This window comes from Trichomycterus rosablanca, chromosome 3 (genome assembly GCF_030014385.1).
Source record: "Trichomycterus rosablanca isolate fTriRos1 chromosome 3, fTriRos1.hap1, whole genome shotgun sequence".
NCBI classification, from domain to species: Eukaryota; Metazoa; Chordata; class Actinopteri; order Siluriformes; family Trichomycteridae; genus Trichomycterus; species Trichomycterus rosablanca.
In genome coordinates, this window is record NC_085990.1 from 25539529 (window position 1) to 25562647 (window position 23119).

The 23119-nt window shown below is 40.8% G+C and overlaps 2 long non-coding RNA genes across 2 annotated transcripts; both read right to left on the reverse strand.

Moving 5' to 3' along the window:
- Window positions 1-7273: 7273 nt before the first annotated feature.
- Window positions 7274-7858, reverse strand: LOC134310418 (uncharacterized). The gene is made up of 3 exons (XR_010011304.1): window positions 7711-7858; window positions 7459-7627; window positions 7274-7372 (listed from the first exon to the last, which is right to left on the reverse strand). It is a non-coding gene; the product is annotated as an uncharacterized LOC134310418 (long non-coding RNA).
- Window positions 7859-21844: 13986 nt separating this feature from the next.
- On the reverse strand, window positions 21845-22853 carry LOC134310419 (uncharacterized). The gene is made up of 3 exons (XR_010011305.1): window positions 22599-22853; window positions 22354-22528; window positions 21845-22185 (listed from the first exon to the last, which is right to left on the reverse strand). It is a non-coding gene; the product is annotated as an uncharacterized LOC134310419 (long non-coding RNA).
- Between the last annotated feature and the right edge of the window lie 266 nt (window positions 22854-23119).

Consider the following 23119-nt stretch of genomic DNA (forward strand, 5'->3'; position numbering starts at 1 on the left):
ACCTAGTAACACTAACAAATTACATGACATTTTGGAGGGAAAATGACAAGCAGTGCTCAATTTGGACATTTAGGGGTATAGTCTCTTAGGGGTGTACTCACTTTTGTTGCCGGTGGTTTAGACATTAATGGCTGTATATTGAGTTATTTTGAGGGAAGAATAAATTTACACTGTTATATAAGCTGCACACAGACTACTTTTCATTGTGTCAAAGTGTCATTTTGTCAGTGTTGTCCCATGAAAAGATATACTTAAATATCTGCAGAAATGTGAGGGGTGTACTCACTTTTGTGATACACTGTATATATACGTGTATATATATAATATATATATACTGTATATATATATATATATATATATATATATATATATATATATATATATACAGTATATACCGATCAGCTACAACATTAAAACCACCTCCTTGTTTCTACACACATTGTCCATTTTATCAGCTCCGAGCATCTGTGAGATGTGTGGGACAAACCAGTCCAATCCATGGATGCCCCACCTCGCAACTTACAGGAGTTAAAGGATCAGCTGCCAACATCTTGGTGCCAGGTACCACAGCACACCTTCAGGGGAGTTTTTTAGCCTTTCATGACTTCAGCCCTGCCCCTAGGAGCGAGCCTGTTTTAAACATTTCTTGCTTTGCCTTTTACCCAGATTGCTATATGTCATAATCTTATAGTTATTAAGTGACAATCAAATGAGATGGCAGTCATCCCAGTCAGTCGAGTCATTTTAGCCCTCTGCTGGTCTGTATCTTTGGAGTTTCCTCATTTCTGCTGCTTGACATTCTTCTTATGACACCCCATCCTTTAAGGATGGAAGCAGTCTGACACTCCCACAGTAAAGCTTGAATTGAAACCTTCTATTTCTGACTTAAAACTTAAATTTTTGACTTTTTTGGCATGGTCAGTAGATGTTTTTAATTGCAGTTACTTTTGAGATTTTGAGCATTGTTTTGCCACCCAGCTGCTCATATTGCAAGGGGATCATAATGACCACAGCAGTGTTTGTATAGTTCCCTTACAGATCTATGCATACTTTTGACCTTGACTGGACAGATTTCAGAGAGCTGAATGTTGAAGGTCTGTTTTGATTGTATGCCTGTGTGCAGGTCTGCATTACCTCTGTATGCAATTATAAGAAGGCCTTTGTTTTGCAGAACATCTGCAGGTTGCAGATGTTTTAGAATGTTTTCCTAATATGGAGTGTGGTGCATTAGTTTGCATGCCTGAAATGTTTGGTGTAGGTAAACAATGTAACGTGCAGCCCGGATTCCTGCATCTAAAGCATGAAAACATCTTGTATGTATTTTCTGTTCTGTATGGTACTGTCTAGGTGCTACACTGTTTAATGCTTCTGGGTTTTACTCTTGTATTGTTGAGTACTCAATGTATTCAGGGTATGATTTATGTCTTTGCATGCATATGGAGTTTAGTATTGTTTGTGTGGGATTCCGTATATACTTCAGTTTCTTTGCATCTTCCAGAACATGCCAGTGGATTTATTAGGTGCTTCAAATTGCTCCTAAGTGTGAGTGAGTAAACATGACGAGGCATTGGCCGGTGTACCCGGTGTTCTGATGGCTCTGAACCTGCCGCAAACACGATTATGATGATGACATTACTGGAGATAAATGAAATATTACAAGTTATTTCTGGTAGTATGACACTGACGTGCAGTTCTGTACATTGTATGGTCAAAAGTATGTGGACACCATGAGCTTGTTTATTTATTTATTAGGATTTTAACGTCATGTTTTACACACCTTGGTTATGACGGGAATGGTAGTTACTCGTTACACAAAATTCATCAGTTTACAAGTTTTTAATGTCAAACACTGTCAAACACAATTTTGTATCTCCAGTTTACCCCACTTGCATGTCTTTGGACTGTGGGAGGAAACCGAAGCTCCCGGAGGAAACCCACGCAGACACAGGGAGAACATGCGAACATCCACACAGAAAGGACCCAGACTACCCCACCTGGGGATTTAACCCAGGATCTTCTTGCTGTGAGGCGACAGTGCTACCCACTAAGCCACCGTGCTGGCCCCCATTAGCTTGTAGGACAGTTTCTGTGCTATAACATAATCTACTAATTTGGGAAGGTTTTTTGAGTGTGTTTAAAGCGCGTTCTCAATCGATGTTCCAATTCATCTCAAAGGTATTTAATGTGATTGATGTCAGGACTTTATGGATTGTGCACAGAGCCACAGTCTTGCTGGAAAAGGAAATGACCTTCCCCAAACTGTTGCCACAAAGTTTCTTAGTCTTATTATTTATTAAATAGGATAAGCCACATACAGTTTGTATGTGTTGTGCTTATTAAATGGCCCTTCTGCACTGTAGCGAATGTATGTATCCAGCAGCACTATGGACTGAAAGCACTGAAAGGAAAATAAGGAATTAAGTATGTGTGGTAGACGAGGGGTTTCCAGGCTGTGTTTTGGCCATCTCCCTGGTTCCCTGCATGCATGTTTGAGCATTAGTGCAGTGTGTCCTTTAGTCTGGCCACTTAACATAGAAAATCTCATAGTTCATTCACTGAACTTCAACAAGTGTTAAGCCAAACATACTCTAGTGTCCCAGGTTTGCTGCTTGGAGTTTGGACTAAAGCTAAGAGGCTAATGGAGATAGTGAGTAAGGAAGTAGTAAATGGTAAAAGCCCAGAGTTTACATAACCTACATAAACATGTATATGTCATGACAGTCTTGGAAATGTAATCATTTCTGCACCAGATTTTTCAACTCTTAAATTACAAATGCTCAACACAGTCATTAAAAAAAACATCAAGTGACACACAAGAAAGAGCTAGAAATAGCATTAGTTCCTCTGTCATAAATTCCTCAAGGTTACCTTTTAATGAACTCGCAATTTTAAGAGTCCCCCCTTTACCAAATAGATTAAGTAAAGCCTAGTTTACACTACACGATTTTTGCCCTGATTTTCGCTTGTCGACAGGTCACCGCTCAATGTGCCAGCTCAGAGGCAAATCGGCATTCGCTAGGTGCTCGAAACTCGGCTTTCGATCACTATACAGTGGGGCCAAAAAGTATTTAGTCAGCCACTGATTGTGCAGGTTCTCCTACTTAGAAAGATGAGAGAGGTCTGTAATTTTCATCATAGGTACACTTTAACTATGAGAGACAAAATGAGAAAAAAAAAATCCAGGAAATCACATTGTAGGATTTTTAAAGAATTTATTTGTAAATTATGGTGGAAAATAAGTATTTGGTCACCCACAAACAAGCAAGATTTCTGGCTCTCACAGACCTGTAACTTCTTCTTTAAGAAGCTCTTCTGTCCTCCACTCGTTACCTGTATTAATGGCACCTGTTTGACCTCGTTATCTGTATAAAAGACACCTGTCCACAGCCTCAAACAGTCAGACTCCAAACTCAACCATGGCCAAGACCAAAGAGCTGTCGAAGGACACCAGGAAGAAAATTGTAGACCTGCACCAGGCTGGGAAGAGTGAATCTACAATAGGCAAGCAGGTTGGTGTGAATAAATCAACTGTGGGAGCAATTGTAAGAAAATGGAAGACATACAAGACCATTGATAATCTCCCTCAATCTGGGGCCCCACGCAAGATCTCATCCCGTGGGGTCAAAATGATCATGAGAACGGTGAGCAAAAATCCCAGAACTACACGGAGGGACCTGATGAATGACCTGCAGAGAGCTGGGACCAAAGTAACAAAGGCTACCATCAGTAACACACTACGCCGAGAGGGACTCAAATCCTGCAGTGCCAGGCGTGTCCCCCTGCTTAAGCCAGTACATGTCCAGGCCCGTCTGAAGTTTGCCAGAGAGCATATGGATGATCCAGAAGAGGATTGGGAGAATATCATGTGGTCAGATGAAACCAAAATGGAAGTTTTTGGTAAAAACTCAACTCGTCGTGTTTGGAGGAAGAAGAATGCTGAGTTGCATCCCAAGAACACCATACCTACTGTGAAGCATGGGGGTGGAAACATCATGCTTTGGGGCTGTTTTTCTGCAAAGGGGCAGGACGACTGATCCGTGTTAAGGGAAGAATGAACGGAGCCATGTATTGTGAGATTTTAAGCCAAAACCTCCTTCCATCAGTGAGCGCATTGAAGACGGAACGTGGCTGGGTCTTCCAGCATGACAATGATCCCAAACACACCGCTCGGGCAACGAAGGAGTGGCTCCGTAAAAAGCATTTCAAGGTCCTGGAGTGGTCTCCAGACCTCAACCCCATAGAAAATTTGTGGAGGGAGTTGAAAGTCCGTGTTGCCCAGCGACAGCCCCAAAACATCACTGCTCTAGAGGAGATCTGCATAGAGGAATGGGCCAAAATACCAGCTACAGTGTGTGCAAACCTGGTGAAGACTTACAGGAAACGTTTGACCTCTGTCATTGCCAACAAAGGTTATGTTACAAAGTATTGAGTTGAACTTTTGTTATTGACCAAATACTTATTTTTCACCATAATTTACAAATAAATTCTTAAAAAATCCTACAGTGTGATTTCCTGGATTTTTTTTTCTCATTTTGTCTCTCATAGTTGAAGTGTACCTATGATGAAAATTACAGACCTCTCTCATCTTTCTAAGTAGGAGAACTTGCACAATCAGTGGCTGACTAAATACTTTTTGGCCCCACTGTATGTGAACTGTTCAACGTCTCGACTCGAAAAATATCTAGCATGCTAAATATCTGGACCTGTTGGCGACTCAAATCATGTATTGTGAAAGTTGTTGCGATCAGGTTGTAATTTTTGTGAACGCAAGATACAGAAGGGAAACCCGGGGGGAGGAGTTTGAAATGGGTGGGGCATAATATAGTTTCTATCAGAATACATCAGCATAAACACAAGCTTTAAATTTTTTGTCACTTATCATCCACGCCAAACCACAACCTCAACGTTTCATTGCAAAAAATACATATCAGCGCACAAACAACTTTGATCACTCGCTTCTTGTTGATGTGCATTTTTAGACATGGTATCATTAAACCCCCCGTCACTTCTCGCATGTGTTTTCGTGAAAAATATAGTTTGGGAGACCAGACAGATTGGTCTGAGATTCCTCCTGGTGATAAATCATGCAGTGTGTGACCCCCTTTTGCAGATCAATCTTGTAGTGTGAAAACCACACCGACTTAAAAGACTCGATTACAAGAGATCAAGTTGTATAAGGTGAACTGTACAGTGATCTGGACACCTTAAAAGTCATCAGACACAACTTGCTGTGTCTGAGAATGAGGACAGATAGAGAAAACCTTCCTTCTTGTCTGCAACAGTGACTTCGAGGCACAAGCATCGAAAAAATACAGAGAGAGTATTGCTGACTTGGCCAGCAATGGTGTTGTGTAACCAGTATAGGTTACAAGATTGTGCAGGAAAATTTTATATATCCAAATCTGTACAATGCACTTTGGGAAAAATTTTTGTAGTAGGTACTCAGGCATTGTTTTAGAATTTGCAGCTGTTTGGGTTGTTGGAATGGAGTTGGTTGCAGTTTAGTTTATTGCATATTGTTCATTGTAGCTGTTGTTCCTGTTGCTTTTGAGTCACCATGCAACTTTGTTTAAGTAACTGCTGGCCTTATTTCTCATTATACTGAGCGCATGTTGTGAAATAGGCAGTAGTAATTCAGTGGTTAAGGAGTTAGCACTGGAACTTTGACCTGTAAGTTCAAAGCTCCAAACAAAGAAGGAATTGATTCACTGTGTGTAATGACACATCCACCTAATCACCAGGATTAAACTGATCCACAGTAGGTTTTCTGTTGGTCTGTACCAGATGCCACAGCTTTCATGTCCTCTGCCATCAGTGAGTCTTGGTCGCTCAGTCTGCCAGTGATTCTTGGTTTGACCTTCTAGGAGCACTGTCAGTGGGTTCATCATGACTACCTGTGAGCACACCTTGCTGTTTCTGCTGTTTCAACTTAGTTGTTGGCCAAGACAGTTTGGTCCAATTTGGTGATCCATATCACTGAGTTTTTATGCCTGATCATATCTGCTGAATTGAACTCTTGAACTATGAGGAACATTGACCAGCCCAACATTTAAAAGATCCCACATCAACAGTCCCTCAACAGTGCTACCAAATAAGTACTACCATGGTTGCCATGGTTCTAATGTTCTGGCTCATAGGTGTATATATATATACTAACGCCATGTTCAGAATAGTTGGGACATTTTGTAAAATGCAATAAAAACTACAATATTAAGTGGACATGGGAAAAAACATGCAAAAAAAATCCTCACAGAAAGACACTGAACACTTGCATGTTTTTGGACTGTGGGAGGAAAACTGAGCTTCCGGAGGAAACCCACACAGACACGGGGAGAACATGCAAACTCCACACAGAAAGGATCTGTGGATCGAACCCAGGCCCTTCTTGCTGTGAAGCGACAGTGCTACCCACTGAGCCACTGTGCCACCCCCACCATGCCATTTCATTTATACATTTTTACTAACTGCTTCATCTTGGTCAGGGTCATGGTGAATCCACCAGCACACAAAGAAGACCAGTTCATCTCAGGGCATGACAAACTTATTCACCATTAATTCACTCACTAATTCCTTACTCACTCACTTACTCACACTCAAATCTAGGGGTAATTTAAAGTGCCTAGAGCGTTTTTATGAGGGTAAAAATAGACACAGGTAAAACAGAAGCAATACCTTACAGACAATGATCAGAGGCAACAATTGAACCCAGTATATGTGTGTGTGTGTTGGTGTGGATGTAAAATTTTGCACAGTGTTTACTGCTTTGTGCCGACCTGACATAATGCACTTTTGATCTTTTGTTCCATCCTGGTTGGAAGCGGGTGCAGACCTAATTCCAGACATTTACTGTAATTGGTGCTGTGCAATCCAGAACAGCATCAGTTTTAGTGTGTGTTTGTGTGTGTGTGTGTGTGTGTGTGTGTGTGTGTGTGTGTGTGTGAGAGAGAGAGAGCAAGAGAGAGAGCTCACATATTTCTGGTTTCTCTGAATAAAAACAAAGCCGCAGATCTCCGGCCTGCCGCTCCTGAAACCATATAAAGAATTAGAAGACATGCCGGATATGAGCTGTAGAGAAAGCTAAAAGAAAATAGACAGTTTTAGTCATTCATCCAGGTCCAGCACCACCTTTAAACACTGGGCTTATGCAGAATAACACCCTAGACAGGACACCAATTTATTTCAGAGCAACACACACATTTAGATAGATTAGATAGATTCAACTTTATTGTCATTGCTCAGTACAGGTACAAGGCAACGAAATGTAGTTACTTGTATTTACTTACTTAGTTACTCACCTAAGGGCAATTTAGGGCATCCAAGAACCTTCTGCATGTTTCGGGCAGATAGAAATAAACTGAAGTATCCACAGTTTCTACAGGAATATACACCAATCAGCCATAACATTAAAACCACCTCCTTGTTTCTACACTTACTGTCCATTTTATCAGCTCCACTTACCATATAGAAGCACTTTGTAGTTCTTCAGTTACTGACTGTAGTCCATCTGTTTCTCTGCATGCTTTGTTAGCCCCCTTTCATGCTGTTCTTCAATTGTCAGGAATCTCCCAGGACCACCACAGAGTAGATATTTTTTGGCTGGTGGGTCATTCTCAGCACTGCAGTGACACTGACATAGTGGTGGTGTGTTAGTGTGTGTTGTGCTGGTATTAATGGATAAGACACAGCAATGCTGATGGAGTTTTTAAACACCTCACTGTCACTGCTGGACTGAGAATAGTCCACCAACCAAAAATATGTCCAGCCAACAGCGCCCCATAGGCAGCGTCCTGTGACCACTGATGAAGGTCTAGAAGATGTCCATCACAGTGCAACACACCCTCACACATTTACATATTTACTGCTTATATCTAGAGAGAAATGCAACACACCTAACAGTCAGTTACTGGAGGAATTGATTTCAGGTCTTTAGGATCTGTGTTACTGTAGGACACCAACCTTACTGCATGTGTTACTGTGCCAACCAAAAGACAGGACAAATGTTGAAAATGAGTGAACATTTTAAAGGACCTTAAAAGATCTTAAAAGTTAAAGATGAGATTAGTGATCTTATGGCTAAAGATGACATCATTTGAACTCATGTGTGTCAGTATTACAATGTGTTCCCCACAGGACTACAACAGAGCAGGCAGGGCTCTAGACTAACGTGTTGCACTGGTGCACCTAACTTCTTTTCTTAGGTGCACCAGCACAAAAGTTAGGTGCACCCAAATTTTCGACCGCATCGCATTTAACACCGCAGTTTTACAGGTTCCCTTTTTTTTTTATTTTTTTTATCACTGTCCATACAGGCAATATTGACTTGGAAATAACTAACAATCTGGTCAACATGGCCTCGTCTGATGATCTGTTTGCTGCTGCCTGACAATGAAGGGCAGTGGGGAGAGGGGACACTTGGGCAGTGCATTTATCGCGGCATGTAATGTGTTTTATAGATGCATTGGGCTTTTTCAGCCTTTCAATTCGAAATGTATTAGAACCAGTCACAAATATACTATTGCCGGCCACTGTCTTCTTTACAGTTAATTATAGTATTACAGACTAATTATAGCACACTTATAAAAATTATAAAAATAATAGAGTAAATGTGTATGTATGTGTGTATATCTATTTATATGTGTGTGTATATTTAAAATTATATGTATATGTTTGTGTGTGTGTTAGAGTGTAATCTTAAATGCAGTGCATTATATTATCGGCTTTACTGAATCTTTTACACAGATTCCCAAAATCGCTTGCGGTGCACTCACTGCGTATTTTGACTACATGTATTGTAATATATTTTGGTCTTTTAGTTATTTTTATATTTTACTTAACGAAAATATTGTCGTGTTTTTACTTTCACTATCGCGGCACTTTACCGCTAGCATTAGCCCCTTGCTACTGTAGAGGGTCGGCTCACCTAGCCGCTGTCCGGTGGGGATGCTGCGGGTCTTTTGCTGTGCGGTGGTGGAGGTGTGGGAATAAAGGCACACGACAGGGTCGAGTCACTTTAACTGTTTAGTCAGGACTTAAGTGAGCGTTACAGCACTTTACACCGCCGAGCTCCAGAACCCGAACTTCCATTCTGGGGACATCCGGCGAGTCTCATATACAAAACTAAACTTACGGCAGAACGTCCGAACGCACGTGTATAAACCTGGTGCTGCATTCTGATTGGCTGAGCTGAATGTCGCTCACATATCACCGCTACAATATTGTCCCGCCCTTCACTATCTCTGATTGGTTTAGACCATGATATTGGCCTAATGTGTGTCTGTTGTTTTTGTTTTCCCTCGGACGCCTGGTCGCACCGGTGCGACCTGAGATTTTTTTTAGTCGCACCATTGAGAAATTAGGTCGCATGTGCGACCAAATTGGTCGCACTCTAGAGCCCTGGCAGGTATTATTTAGATGGTGGATTATTCTCAGCACTGCAGTGGTGGTGGTGTGTTAGTGTGTGTTGTGCTGGTATTAGTGGATCGGACACAGCAGCGCTGCTGGAGTTTTTGAAAACCGTGTCCACTCAATGTCCACTCTATTAGACACTCCTAGTTTGTCCACACTGTAGATGTAAAGTCAGAGACGATCGCTCATCTATTAATGCTGTTTGAGTTGGTCATCTTCTAGACCTTCATCAGTGGTCACAGGACGCTGCCCACAGGGCTCTATTGGCTGGATATATTTTTGGTTGTTGGACTATTCTCAGTCCAGCAGTGACAGTGAGTTTAAAAACTCCATCAGCGCTGCTGTGTCTTATCCACTCATACCAGTACAACACACACTAACACACCACCACCATGTCAGTGTCACTGCAGTGCTGAGAATGACCCACCACCCAAATAATACCTGCTCTGTGGGGGTCCTGACCATTAAAGAACAGCATGAAGGGGGCTAACAAAGCATGCAGAGAAACAGATGAACTACAGGCAGTAATTGTAGAACTACAAAGTGCTTCTATATGGTAAGTGGAGCTGATAAAATGGACAGTGAGTGTAGAAACAAGGAGGTGGTTTTAATGTTATGGCTGAGCGGTGTATGTGTGTTTGATATGGATACAAAAAGACACACATACGAGCAGAAATGACTTATAGACAGACAAACGTGTTGCTGACTAACCATAAGATGGATTGTCTACAGTAAATTGTCAGATGTCTCATTAGGTCATGTCCATGTATAAGCCTAACAGGGTCATCTGTCTACTATATACTAGCATGTGCTAACACGAATCTGAGCACCACTTCCTGCTCCATCTGTTCTGTATTAGCTCTGACAGTTTTTTTCTTGTGTAATTAAGCTATATGTATCTCATCCCCAGCAAGTTTAGTACATGTCCAAGGTCTCAGTGTATAAATATAGGTTTGATACAGGAATAGCATTTCAGCTTACACTGCTGGGATTATCTGATGACAGTTTCATCCTGTAGATCATTCTGCACAACAAGGACACTCAGCTGGATGTTTCCTGCTTCAGCATGGTGAATTTTCAGCATGGTGAATTAGGTAACTATTCTGAGTTACCTAATAATAATATTTTTTTTATAATTAGTAAATGCTTATCCTGGTCTAGGTGGACAGGAACCAGTCAACAGCAAAATCTACTTCTTGTATCTTTTTAAAACACATTTTAAAGTAAATTTATGCTTATTCCAAATGTGATGCCTGCAACAACCTTCAAAAATATTGGGACAAAAACATGCTTATCGTTGTGTAACATTACCTTACCCTTTAACATAATAATTGTTTTGTCGTTAATTGTTTGAAGATTGAAGACACCAATTGATTTAGTTTTATAAGCAAGATTTCTACAAACACAAATTAGAAGACAGTATGGAAAATGCTAATAGAAAATGCAGTGTTTCTTACACTGACTTTTATTTAATTGCAGACAGTATGAACCCAAGATCATATGCATCCATTCCTGCATCACAGGCCTGCAACACATTTCAAAACAGTTGGTACAGGGGCAATTTAGAGCTAGTAATGAGGTGAAAAAACTAAATAATGATGTGATTTCAAACAGGTGATGTCAACAGGTGATTGTAATCATGATTTGAAACAAACATGCAGGATCCATGAAAGGTTGAGTCTTTGAGGAGCAAATATGGACAGTGGTGGGAAAATTGTTAAAAAATGATTAAAAACAATGTTCCTCAAAGAAAGATTGAAAGGGATTTGCATATTTCTCATTCTACAGTGCATAATATGATTAAACAATTCAGGGAATTGAAGGAATTTCAGTGTGTAAAGGCCAATGGCGCAAGCTTAACTGAGGGAATCTTCATTCCCTCAGTTGGCACTGCATCAAGAACCGTCATTCATCAATAGCTGATATAACCACATGGGTGAGGGATTACTTTGGCAAACCTTTATCAAGCACTACAATACGGAGTTACATTCACAAATGCCACTTAAAATGTGGCACACATTGACGTGTACCCAATAGAGAATGTGTGGAGAATTTTGGAAAGAAATATGCAACAACAACAATCCTGTACTGTTGCACATCTTAAGACGTGTTTGCAGGAAGAACTGAAAATATGTCATTGGTTGGTATCCTTGATGCCAAAATGTCTTTGGGTTTTCCCCCACAGCCAGGAAGGTTTGCTGCTGTGCCATAAGTTTAAAACTTCTGGACAGTATCTCCAATCATGTATCTGGTAATGTTCAAGGTTCTGGAAATGTTTTCATTTACTTACTTTTAGTACAGTAATATGATCTTCTTTACCAACATCTCTGGGTGGTGTTTTTGGAACACATCACGTAATTTTGTGGTTGAATAATTGTGACTACCAAAATATACTGCCATAATTCATTGTTTTCAGTCTGGTTTGATAATAGTGTAATACATCTATTCAGCCAACTGCAAGAAAAGCTTATTCACCATTTTGGATCAACTGTGTATTAGCATCAGACTCCGACGTTTCAGAGGTTAACACTGTGGATCAGTGGTCCTTCTGGTTGCAGACATAAATCTGCTGGTCAAAGTTTTACTTTGCATGGAATTTTGGTTTCTCTGACCATTTTTATTCGGGCCAAATGCTGGCATTAGAAAATTGCTTATCGCCAAGAATCCCACTGATATAAAATTTTACTGTCACGAATCAAGCCTCTGTGCGCCTGGAGTGTGTTTATGTGATACGCCTCACTTTCCTGAAGCACATGCTGTAGCCAACGCCCCTCATTATGATTGGTCCACGCTGCTAATTACCCACAGCTGCACCTTGTTTAAGGGACATATAAGGAGGCAGTTGGGGTCCAGTCTTTGGAGACTATTTTGGTTTGATTTGACTTTGCTCTTGGTTTGCTCCTGTTTTACTCCTGTTTGTCTGTAGTTATTGATCATCTCTGCATCTCTCCCCTCTTGTCCAGTCTAGCCCTAATTCGTTACAGTTTCCTGAATTTTACATTACAAAATCTGTTGTGACCCAGCTTTTATATCAACAAATTCATAAAAAAATTTCATTTATACATTTCTGTAATTAAATAGTCATTTGTACATTATTAATTATTAAATTAAATAGTCATTAGTTATTTCTTGCGTAGAAACAAATATGTCTTATTAAGAAGTGTTTTGAAATCAGGGAAGCCACTAAAAGAAGAAAGACAAGAAAAACACTTGTGCTCAGTAACCTTAAAAGAAAGTAAAAATGAAAAAGCTTGCTTTTGATGCAAATGAGCAAACGGATGCTTAATGACTCGCCTGTGTTGAGGGGTTACTGTGGAGACCATGAGGGCTTTTTCTTTTTAAAAGGCCTAAAAGAGAGCAAGTTGTTCTCACAGACTTTTTGCACAGCCATGCCATGCCACCTTCATCCATCCACTTTTTTTATTCTAAAGTACAGTGCTGTCTTTTATTCCCACCAATCAGACTGAACAGAAGGAACAAAAATAGTGCAGCAGTGGCTCCTCTCAGAATGAGTGGTGGAACAGTGGGAACGCTTTGGAAAGATTCACCACATTGTCTCTATTCCCTCTTAGTTTTGGGTAGTTTAGTCGTTTTCTGCTCTAAATACTTGACTCCCTGAGGAATGGAAGCAGGTGTGTTACCCAGAATTCATACTGAATGCATTACCTGGGCACTGCATATGCATTGGGACAAAATCAATAGTGAATCCAAACCGTCTAAGCTGCAACACGTTCACACAGTTGAACTAGAAAACATTTACATTTGCATATTTGGCATTTAGCCAAATCCAGAGCAATTTACAGAAGTGCTTCCATAGTAAACATTACTAAACTCTAGTTTAAGTAGACAACAGTCCAAGGATACATATCTTCTTTTTTTTTTAAAGAAATACACCGATTAGGGATAACATTATAACCACCTTCCTAATATTGTGTTGGTCCCCCTTTTGCTGCCAAAACAGCCCTGTCCCGTAGAGGCATGAAGCCACTAGACCCCTGAAGGTGTGCTGTGGTATCTGGCACCAAGATGTTTGCAGCAGATCCTTTAACTCCTGTAAGTTGCGAGGTGGGGCCTCCATAGATCTGACTTGTTTGTCCAGCACATCCCACAGATACTCGATTGGTTTGAGATCTGGGAAATTTGGAGGCCAAGTCAACACCTCAAACTCAGGGCGCATTATCCTGCTGAAAGAAACAACAGCCATCATGGAATACCGTTTCCATGAAAGGTTGTACATGGTCTGCAACAATGCTTAGGTAGGTGGTACATGTCAAAGTAACATCCACATGGATGGCAGGACCCAAGGTTTTCCAACAGAACATTGCCCAAAGCGTCACACTGCCTCCACCGGCTTGCCTTCTTCCCATAGTGCATCCTGGTGCCATCTGTTCCCCAGGGAAGTGACGCACACGCATGATTCATCAGACCAGGCCACCTTCTTACATTGCTTCGTGGTCCAGTCCCGATGCTCACGTGCCCATTGTTGGCAAGGGAAGTTTGTTCCATCACTTTGGCTTTGTAGGCAAGCGTCATTGTTTTAAACTAAATGTGTGCAGCTACAGGAAGCCAGTGAAAAGAATGCAGCAGTGGGGTGATGTGCCAGAGTTTAGTTTTTTAAAAACCAGGCAAACAGCTGCATTTTAAATGAGTTGCAAGGGTTTAATAGTAGACGTGGAAGGACCTGCCAGGAGAGAGTTGCTACTGTCCATCCGTGAGATTACAAGTGATTAAACAAGAAGCTGAGTGGCTTCCATAGAGAAAACCTTTTACACAGTGTTAATACTGATACAGACAGGTTGTATCAGCTGTAGTCTTCATATATGATATGGCTTTCTGTGAGAATCCATCACTGGCTGGTAAAAAGAAGCAGTCGGTCACTTCACTTCAGGTGCCAACATGGGAACTGGTGCAAGCATTAAACAAAACATTAAGACAGTAAACAACCAGCATAATCATGTTTTTTTTTTGTTTACCCATACTGATTTAAAAGTAGGATGAGTGTGTTTTAACCTCAGTTTGTGGCTAAATCTGAAATCTTATTCTGTTTAATATCATGCGGACTAGCATTCAAAAACTATAATGTAATTCTGACCCGAATGGATGCATGCTGGTATCAAACATGGTTTGATCAGCTAAACATCGACAGCTCTTTCATGGTTTAGATTTAGTGTCAAGAGCACTAAATTTCTTAGCCTTCACCTGGCAGAGAACCTCACCTCATCCCTCAACACTAGCTCCATAACCAAGAAAGTCCAGCAGCATTTCTGCGAAGGGTGAGAAAAGCTCAGCTCCCACCTCCTACCCTCAGCACATTCTACAGAGGAACTATCAAGAGCATCCAAAGCAGCTGCCATCACTATCTGGTTTTGGAATTGCTCTGTCTCCGACCACAAGACTCTCTAGTGAATAGAGATAATGGAAAAGATCATTGGGGTCTTTCTTCCATTTCTCACAGACATTTACTGTACAACAAATGCAACAAAGTGGATAGCTGGGAGACCACTTTGGGAGACCACTGGGACATTCTAGGCAGGCCACTGGGATGTCCAAGACATGCCTTGTCTCAAAATTAGATTGAGGTATGACGTTCAATGGATCACAGCGACTGAGCTGTCCTGAGATTTGGTTCCTATGCCTAGGCAAACTGCCTGCTGATAAACCGCAGTAATTCTACAGTACAGCAATTTTTTGGAAATAAATGACCCAGTTTGAGTGCCAGTGATGGAATGTGATCTTAGTTTTTCTGTTCATTCCATGCACTAACAAATTGGACAATAAAGTCATCCATCCCTATCATTGGGGTTCCCTTTCTTGCTTCTTGGAGAAGCAAGAAACTTCTTTTAATGCCAACTTCTTTTAATGCTTGCCAGATATAGGGTGTGTTTGGAAAGCTAGTGAGCTCTCTACATAGACAGCATTTTACGTCATCCTACGCGCGCTCCCGAGAAGGAGGCTGTTCGAAATCCTAGCTGCCTTAATAAGCTGTCTAGTAAGGCATCTTAAAATTTCAATGTTATTTTGACTCAAGAACGAGTGAGCATCGGAAGCGTCCTTAGTGATCAAGGCAATCCCAGCGTTCAGTGCGGCAGAAAAATAAAAAAACATGGCTGACGGTGCGGAGAAACAAATGTTATTTTCAAACATAAATAAATTATTATTGATTTTTAACTTGTATAAACTTGCACAAGTGTAATTTATTTGCAAGTTCGGGCTTGTCAGCGAATGTAACCGTTTTCGGTACTCGAAGGGAGATAGGGAGAGGAGAGTTAGTTGACATGCTAGCGCGCTGTGCCACCCCATCCCATTGGTTTGAATGGCAAGATGCTAAATGCGAAACCCGATGGAATCGCTGTCTGAGTAGCGCGTTCGTAAAAAAACCTGCCTTATAAGTCAATAACTTATTAGAATCCTCTCTACTGAGGCAGCTGCCTATGTAGGCAGTAAGACAGCAAGGCAGCTCCCTAGGTTTTCGAACACACCCATAGTCATGTTTACTCTGATTTAATCCCATTCATCTTAATGGAATAATGGAATAAATGGAATGGAATAAATGTTCACCCAATTGCATTTAGGCCTTGGCAATAAATACAATGTATGAAGTTCTTTGTTTGGTTGGTCGATAACATGCAACCATTGTCCCATACCTTTCTCAGACTCAAAGTAGATCTGACTGCCACCATTGTTACCATGCCTACCTTTGCAACCTCAGTTTAATTTTTATGAATGGCAATTAGATGTCTTGCAATTTTGTTTATATACCTTTTCACAAAAGACTGTTTGTTTTCTGTGATATGTTTCCTTTAACAGCTGCTTTCATTAATGTCTGGAAGCAGAGACAACTTATAGCCTGTTTTGAACTTACCTCAGAGAGATGCAGCCACTTCTCTTAATGCTACCGTTATGTGATCTGTGATGTTGCGCTTGTAATACGCCATTTCCATATCACACAAACATGAGCACAATTCAATGCTATAATAGGAGAATGTTTTTGTTGGCATTTTATGATTGGGGTGTTTTTATCTGCACTGTGTATATTGTGTTGTCTGTCTTGTGTTGTCATTGTTTAATTGGAGGCATTTGTGTCTATCAGTGTGCAAAAATCTGCTGAAATGTTGGAAGTGCAATGAATGACAAGTCTAATATATACCTACTATTATCACATTCTTCTTTAAAGCCTAACTAATGGACACATTGCAAGTCAAACAAATATTACTGGTAAATGATGGACTATTTTTTCTTTGATCTCTTGTCGTTCAAGCAGATTATCAACCTGCCAATAGCACAGCTAAAATATGAGCCATGCAGTATACTTTAACGCTGCACCACTTTATTGCACGGTGCCCAATATGATAGACCAATACACTCTTCAAATAGCTTGTATTATACCCAATAAATATAGAGATATAGCCAAATTTATGTGGACACCCCTCCTTCTAACTTTGTGGGAACAGTTTGGGAGAGGTCCTTTCCTGTTTCAGCATGACAAAGTGAGGTCTGTAAATGCATTATAGCCTAGTAGGATGTGTGTTGGCATCAAACATGCATTGTTTTATTGGTGGATTTATTTCTATCAGTATGTATATTTTAGTGGATATTACAGCACAGTTTCTATAGTCAAAGGAGCCTGTTTTTTTTTATATCAGGAGTTAAATAATAAGTAATAAGTTTGTTGAAGTGGCTAGAAATCCTTCTCACAGTTCTGTCATTTTTTTACTAGAATTATCTTTGGCACGAAATGTTTTGAACAGCGGCTGCACATCAGGAATTTCATTACACAAAGTTTTAACATTTCTGGAAGTCAGAGTTTCATAAATAGCCCTTTAAAGAGTAATTGCTTTCATTTTGTGGTAACACATAATATTTACCTAGACCACAGCTGTTCAACAGACGGCTTAATGAATCATGCAAAGATTCCATACAGGCATTGTTTGGAAGCCGGAATCAAAGCCAGGTTTTGTGGACCTTGAAGCTTCAAGTGGACCTTGAAGTGTAGCACCCACATTATTGGGCTGTGAATTATTTAATTTGCTTTAAAATGATGCAAAGTGTGTTTAAGTCTTGCAAAAGGCAGTTTGGGTGCTGGGACCTGGGTTTGAAATTGCCATGGGTCCCTGTCTGTGAGTTTCTCATGTTCTCCCCATGTTCTCTTGGGGTTTTTCCCACTTAAAAACATGCTCTAAGACGGTGTGACTGTTCGGTGTCCTCTAAATAAATGCAATTGCATCTGGAAATAACAGTAGGCATTTGTAGCAGCTAAGTTTAAACTAAGATGTGCGTTGACACTGCAGAGATCTCTGAGGAAAATGTTTTGAAATGAGTCTGGTGATAAAAGCACACTTTATCACAGTGGTCCAGCTGAAAAGTCCGGGTCAGCCAAGATGAAGCCATCCATTCCACTAAAGGTCGGAAAGGATTTTTTTTGCTTCTAAAGAACAGTTGATATGGTTTTGTTTTTTCAGGGGAGAGTCTCGTGTCCTAAAGTGGGTTTCTCACGCTCTTGGGTTTGACTCTGTCCCACTTCTCATGAGAGATCCAGATGCTGCCAGAATCCTCCAGTATTAGCTGTGCATTGGGACCACAAAAGAATATAATATCATTATTGCATTAAACTTATTTATTTGGCAAATGTTGTAAATACATAGAACACATTGCAATCTAGAGGATTAGCTCTGCTCCAGGGTTGTACAGTGGCTCTCAGGGAGTTCTGGGATGTAAACTCAGAGTTTCTTTTAAAAACTAGCTCTACATGACATGCATGTCATGCCTTTCTTGGGAATATAATCGATTCAACAATGGTTTCTGGATGCAAATTTTGCAGATTATTTAAATCAATAATTGACTATCATAAGATGATAGTTGATCGATAACCAGCAAGCTTATAGGTCAGGCTCAAGGACATTTGAAAGGCCATTTATAAAGCCTAAAAGGTTATTTAAGCCTAATTTAGCCATTGCAAAGTGAGTTTTCACAAGTGTTTTGAAAAACTGCTCTGACTGAAGACCCAGTTGCGTCCAAGATTCAGTCATTTTATGATGATCTTTGCAATAAGGAAGGTTATTGCAAAGAAATGGTAATACAGGAGCTGTAATAATCTTGCATGGATTAAAGTTCTTTTTGATCATTTGGATCATCTTTTTGATCCCATTATTAATACCTAGGATAATATGTCTGCTCTGATAAGAATATCTCAGTTTCCCTGTTTCAAAAGCAAACTGACATGGTAGGTCTTACAAAGTGTGGAATGCTATAGAAATTATAGAGTAGAATAGAATTTGTATTTCATGTTGTACTGATACAGTGTATCACAAAAGTGAGTACGCCCCTCACATTTCTGCAAATATTTTATTATATCTTTTCATGGGACAACACTATAGAAATAAAACTTGGATATAACTTAGAGTAGTCAGTGTACAACTTGTATAGCAGTATAGATTTACTGTCTTCTGAAAATAACTCAACACACAGCCATTAATGTCTAAATAGCTGCAACATAAGTGAGTACACCCCACAGTGAACATGTCCAAATTGTGCCCAAAGTGTCAATATTTTGTGTGACCACCATTATTATCCAGCACTGCCTTAACCCTCCTGGGCATGGAATTCACCAGAGCTGCACAGGTTGCTACTGGAATCCTCTTCCACTCCTCCATGATGACATCACGGAGCTGGTGGATGTTAGACACCTTGAACTCCTCCACCTTCCACTTGAGGATGCGCCACAGGTGCTCAATTGGGTTTAGTCCATCACCTTTACCTTCAGCTTCCTCAGCAAGGCAGTTGTCATCTTGGAGGTTGTGTTTGGGGTCGTTATCCTGTTGGAAAACTGCCATGAGGCCCAGTTTTCGAAGGGAGGGGATCATGCTCTGTTTCAGAATGTCACAGTACATGTTGGAATTCATGTTTCCCTCAATGAACTGCAGCTCCCCAGTGCCAGCAACACTCATGCAGCCTAAGACCATGATGCTACCACCACCATGCTTGACTGTAGGCAAGATACAGTTGTCTTGGTACTTCTCACCAGGGCGCCGCCACACATGCTGGACACCATCTGAGCCAAACAAGTTTATCTTGGTCTCGTCAGACCACAGGGCATTCCAGTAATCCATGTTCTTGGACTGCTTGTTTTCAGCAAACTGTTTGCGGGCTTTCTTGTGCGTCAGCTTCCTTCTGGGATGACGACCATGCAGACTGAGTTGATGCAGTGTGCGGTGTATGGTCTGAGCACTGACAGGCTAACCTCCCACGTCTTCAACCTCTGCAGCAATGCTGGCAGCACTCATGTGTCTATTTTTTAAAGCCAACCTCTGGATATGACGCCGAACACGTGGACTCAACTTCTTTGGTCGACCCTGGCGAAGCCTGTTCCGAGTGGAACCTGTCCTGGAAAACCGCTGTATGACCTTGGCCACCATGCTGTAGCTCAGTTTCAGGGTGTTAGCAATCTTATAGCCCAGGCCATCTTTGTGGAGAGCAACAATTCTATTTCTCACATCCTCAGAGAGTTCTTTGCCATGAGGTGCCATGTTGAATATCCAGTGGCCAGTATGAGAGAATTGTACCCAAAACACCAAATTTAACAGCCCTGCTCCCCATTTACACCTGGGACCTTGACACATGACACCAGGGAGGGACAACGATACATGTGGGCACAATTTGGACATGTTCACTGTGGGGTGTACTCACTTATGTTGCCAGCTATTTAGACATTAATGGCTGTGTGTTGAGTTATTTTCAGAAGACAGTAAATCTACACTGCTATACAAGCTGTACACTGACTACTCTAAGTTATATCCAAGTTTCATGTCTATAGTGTTGTCCCATGAAAAGATATAATGAAATATTTGCAGAAATGTGAGGGGTGTACTCACTTTTGTGATACACTGTATATCAGATTTCATTATCTTTATATCAGACATTGTTAGGTCAGGGCACAGAATCAGGCTTTTTGCCTAGTTCACACTACACGATTTTCAAGTTGTTCAGATCGCTGTACAGTTTACACTACACATCCTGATCTATTGTAATCAGGAATCTTTTAAGTCGTTGTGGTTTTCATCTATTCAATCTATTAGCAGGATGAATCTCAGACAAGTCTTTCTGGTCTCCCAAACTATGTTTTGTCACAAAAACATACATGAGAAGTGACTAGGGGTTTAATGATAGCATGTCCAAAAATGCATGTCAACAATAAGAAGTGAGCGATCAAAGTTGTTTGTGCACTGATATGTAGCAGAAAAGTAGAAAAAAAATAAATGAATCTGGGTTAAGGAGTGGTTTTTGGCTACACGGCCAGCAGGGATTGTCTGTTCTGCAGAGAGAGTTGGAAGTCAAATAAATATTTTTATGCAATCCAATGTGGGTATTATGGTTTGCCGAGGACGATAAGATCATAAATACTGTAAAGCTTGTATGTGTGCCGATGTATTCTGTTATAAACTATATTATGACCCTGCCCCATTTACACACATTTACATCTTCCCCCCCAGATTTTCCCTTCTGTATCTTGCTGACATGATTTTGAGTCACCGACAGGTCCAGATATTTAGAATGCTAGATTTGTTTCCTGAGTCTCAGCTTGGTGAGCCGCTTGGATCAAGTCGTTGAACAGTTCACACATAGTGATCAAGAGCCAATTTTCGAGTCCCGAGAGCGTCGAGTTTCCTTTAAGCTGCCACATCTAGCAGCAACCTGTAGGAGAGCGGAAATCAGGGCAAAATCGTGTAGTGTAAACTAGGGATTCGTAGCCCAAAGGAGTTCATGGAACTGGTTACCTTCAAAATTGCTTTTTTACCATTTATGTTACAAATGCATGTTCTAATTCTGGTTCTAGTTTTGTTTAGGAGTAGCATGGAGTAAACGTCTTGACTATTTGTGAGGCTGAGGCAGCACCTTCAATGGACAGATTTTGTCCAAAAGCTCTCTAAAGTGCCTAAATGAAATTAATACTGCATCAAAGACAGGCTAAAGGTGGCACACCCAGTCATATTAATGGCTAATTGGGGATTGTGAGTTTGAGTCCCACCTGTGTCACATAATGTGTTGTGTCATTACAAGGCAAACATTTCTGCTGGAGATCTAATAAAGAAGAAAATGTCTGCAATGATTCCCTGATGCCTTGCGTGATGTCTTCTGCTTTTCTTATATAAATTTGTTTTTGTATAATGATCTGCAAGCATTTAGTGTGACAGATGTGCAAAAGAGGAAATTGGGTAAATGAATTATTTTATGCCGGCACCATATAACAGAATCTCTGCATAAGAACCAACTTATTGCATGCGATTGTGACGGAGCGGTGGACGCTTGGTTTGTTTGTTTAGGTTAAAGTTGCTCGACAACGCCACCTAGGGGAATTTCACCCCTAGGAAATATTTATATAACGGGCACTTAAGGCCCAGAAAGAATGACACCAAGGTTCGAACACACTTAGAGACCAGAGACGTACTTCCAACACTTAGTTTTATTAACAATTGTTTACAAAAGTTTCCACATGACAAGCCACGTTCTAAAACAGACACAATTAGTATAAAATGATTAGCCGCATCACATTTAATACTCTATGGGTCCATTTATAATTTATAAAGACAACCAGGGCAGGAAGGAACAGGGCTGAGGGCTTACCACGGCAGCGGAAAATATGGAAGTAAAGGAATCTCCTACACTACACACCACACGTGATCACACCGCACACCTCAATAACACCCAATGTGCTCTAGACTGCAGGGCAAGTGAAAGAGGTTCCACCACCAAAGTCCATCAGCCTCCTGCTTTGGCCCACAGCTCCTGTCCAGCCAAAGGAAAAGAAAGAAAACAAATAATTCTCCAATACAATAAACCATAGATCAAAATAAATGAAAACAATTATATAAACAAAATGTATTTATACAAAACAATAACTCAAAATACGATTCAGACAAAACAGTAATATAAACAAAAATGACAAAGTCTGACCAAACAGTAGTTTAGGCAAAACCCAATGCAGGCAAAACAGTCTCTCAGGCAAAACAGCAATCCAGACAAAACAATAGTTCCAGCAGAACACCAATAAAGGCAAAACACCAATGAAGGCAAAACAGCAGCACTCAGGAAACTGGAACCCGAGCCAGCACGATCCAGGTTAAAGGACCTATAAAATACACAACACTTAAAATGACCGACTCACACGATGACCAATTTAAAATAGATCGTATACCTACCAGGATACAGCAATGCAGTTTTCCGCGCAGTGAAAGTCAGAGTACAGACCAGCAGGCACAACAGCTACCGTAGTCACAGTAGTGTAATGCAGCCGCTATTTTCACTCGACTGAAGGCGAAACACGGCAACAGCAACGCAGAGAAAACCAGCAACATAGCACCGGTACTACAAACACAAGCCCACATGGCTTTTAATCGTTAAGAAGCGATTCACCGGGAGACACGAAGCCAAACTCGTCCATGCCAGCACGGACGTCAGATGCCCCGGAAGAGGAAACAGCAGGAAGTGCACCACAGGTAGCCAACCAATGCCCATACTTATAGCATGGGAAAGGACCGCCCAGCAATTTAAAGGTACCTACAAATCATCCTCAGCTGGAGAGCAATTTAGATGAAATCAACACAAAACCCCATCCTGCTACACAAGGAAGAACTACACTGGTAGAGACTAATCACAAAGCAATCATACAGATACAAGACATGGAAAAACTGAGAAGCAAATAACAGAGGCGCTCCTTACT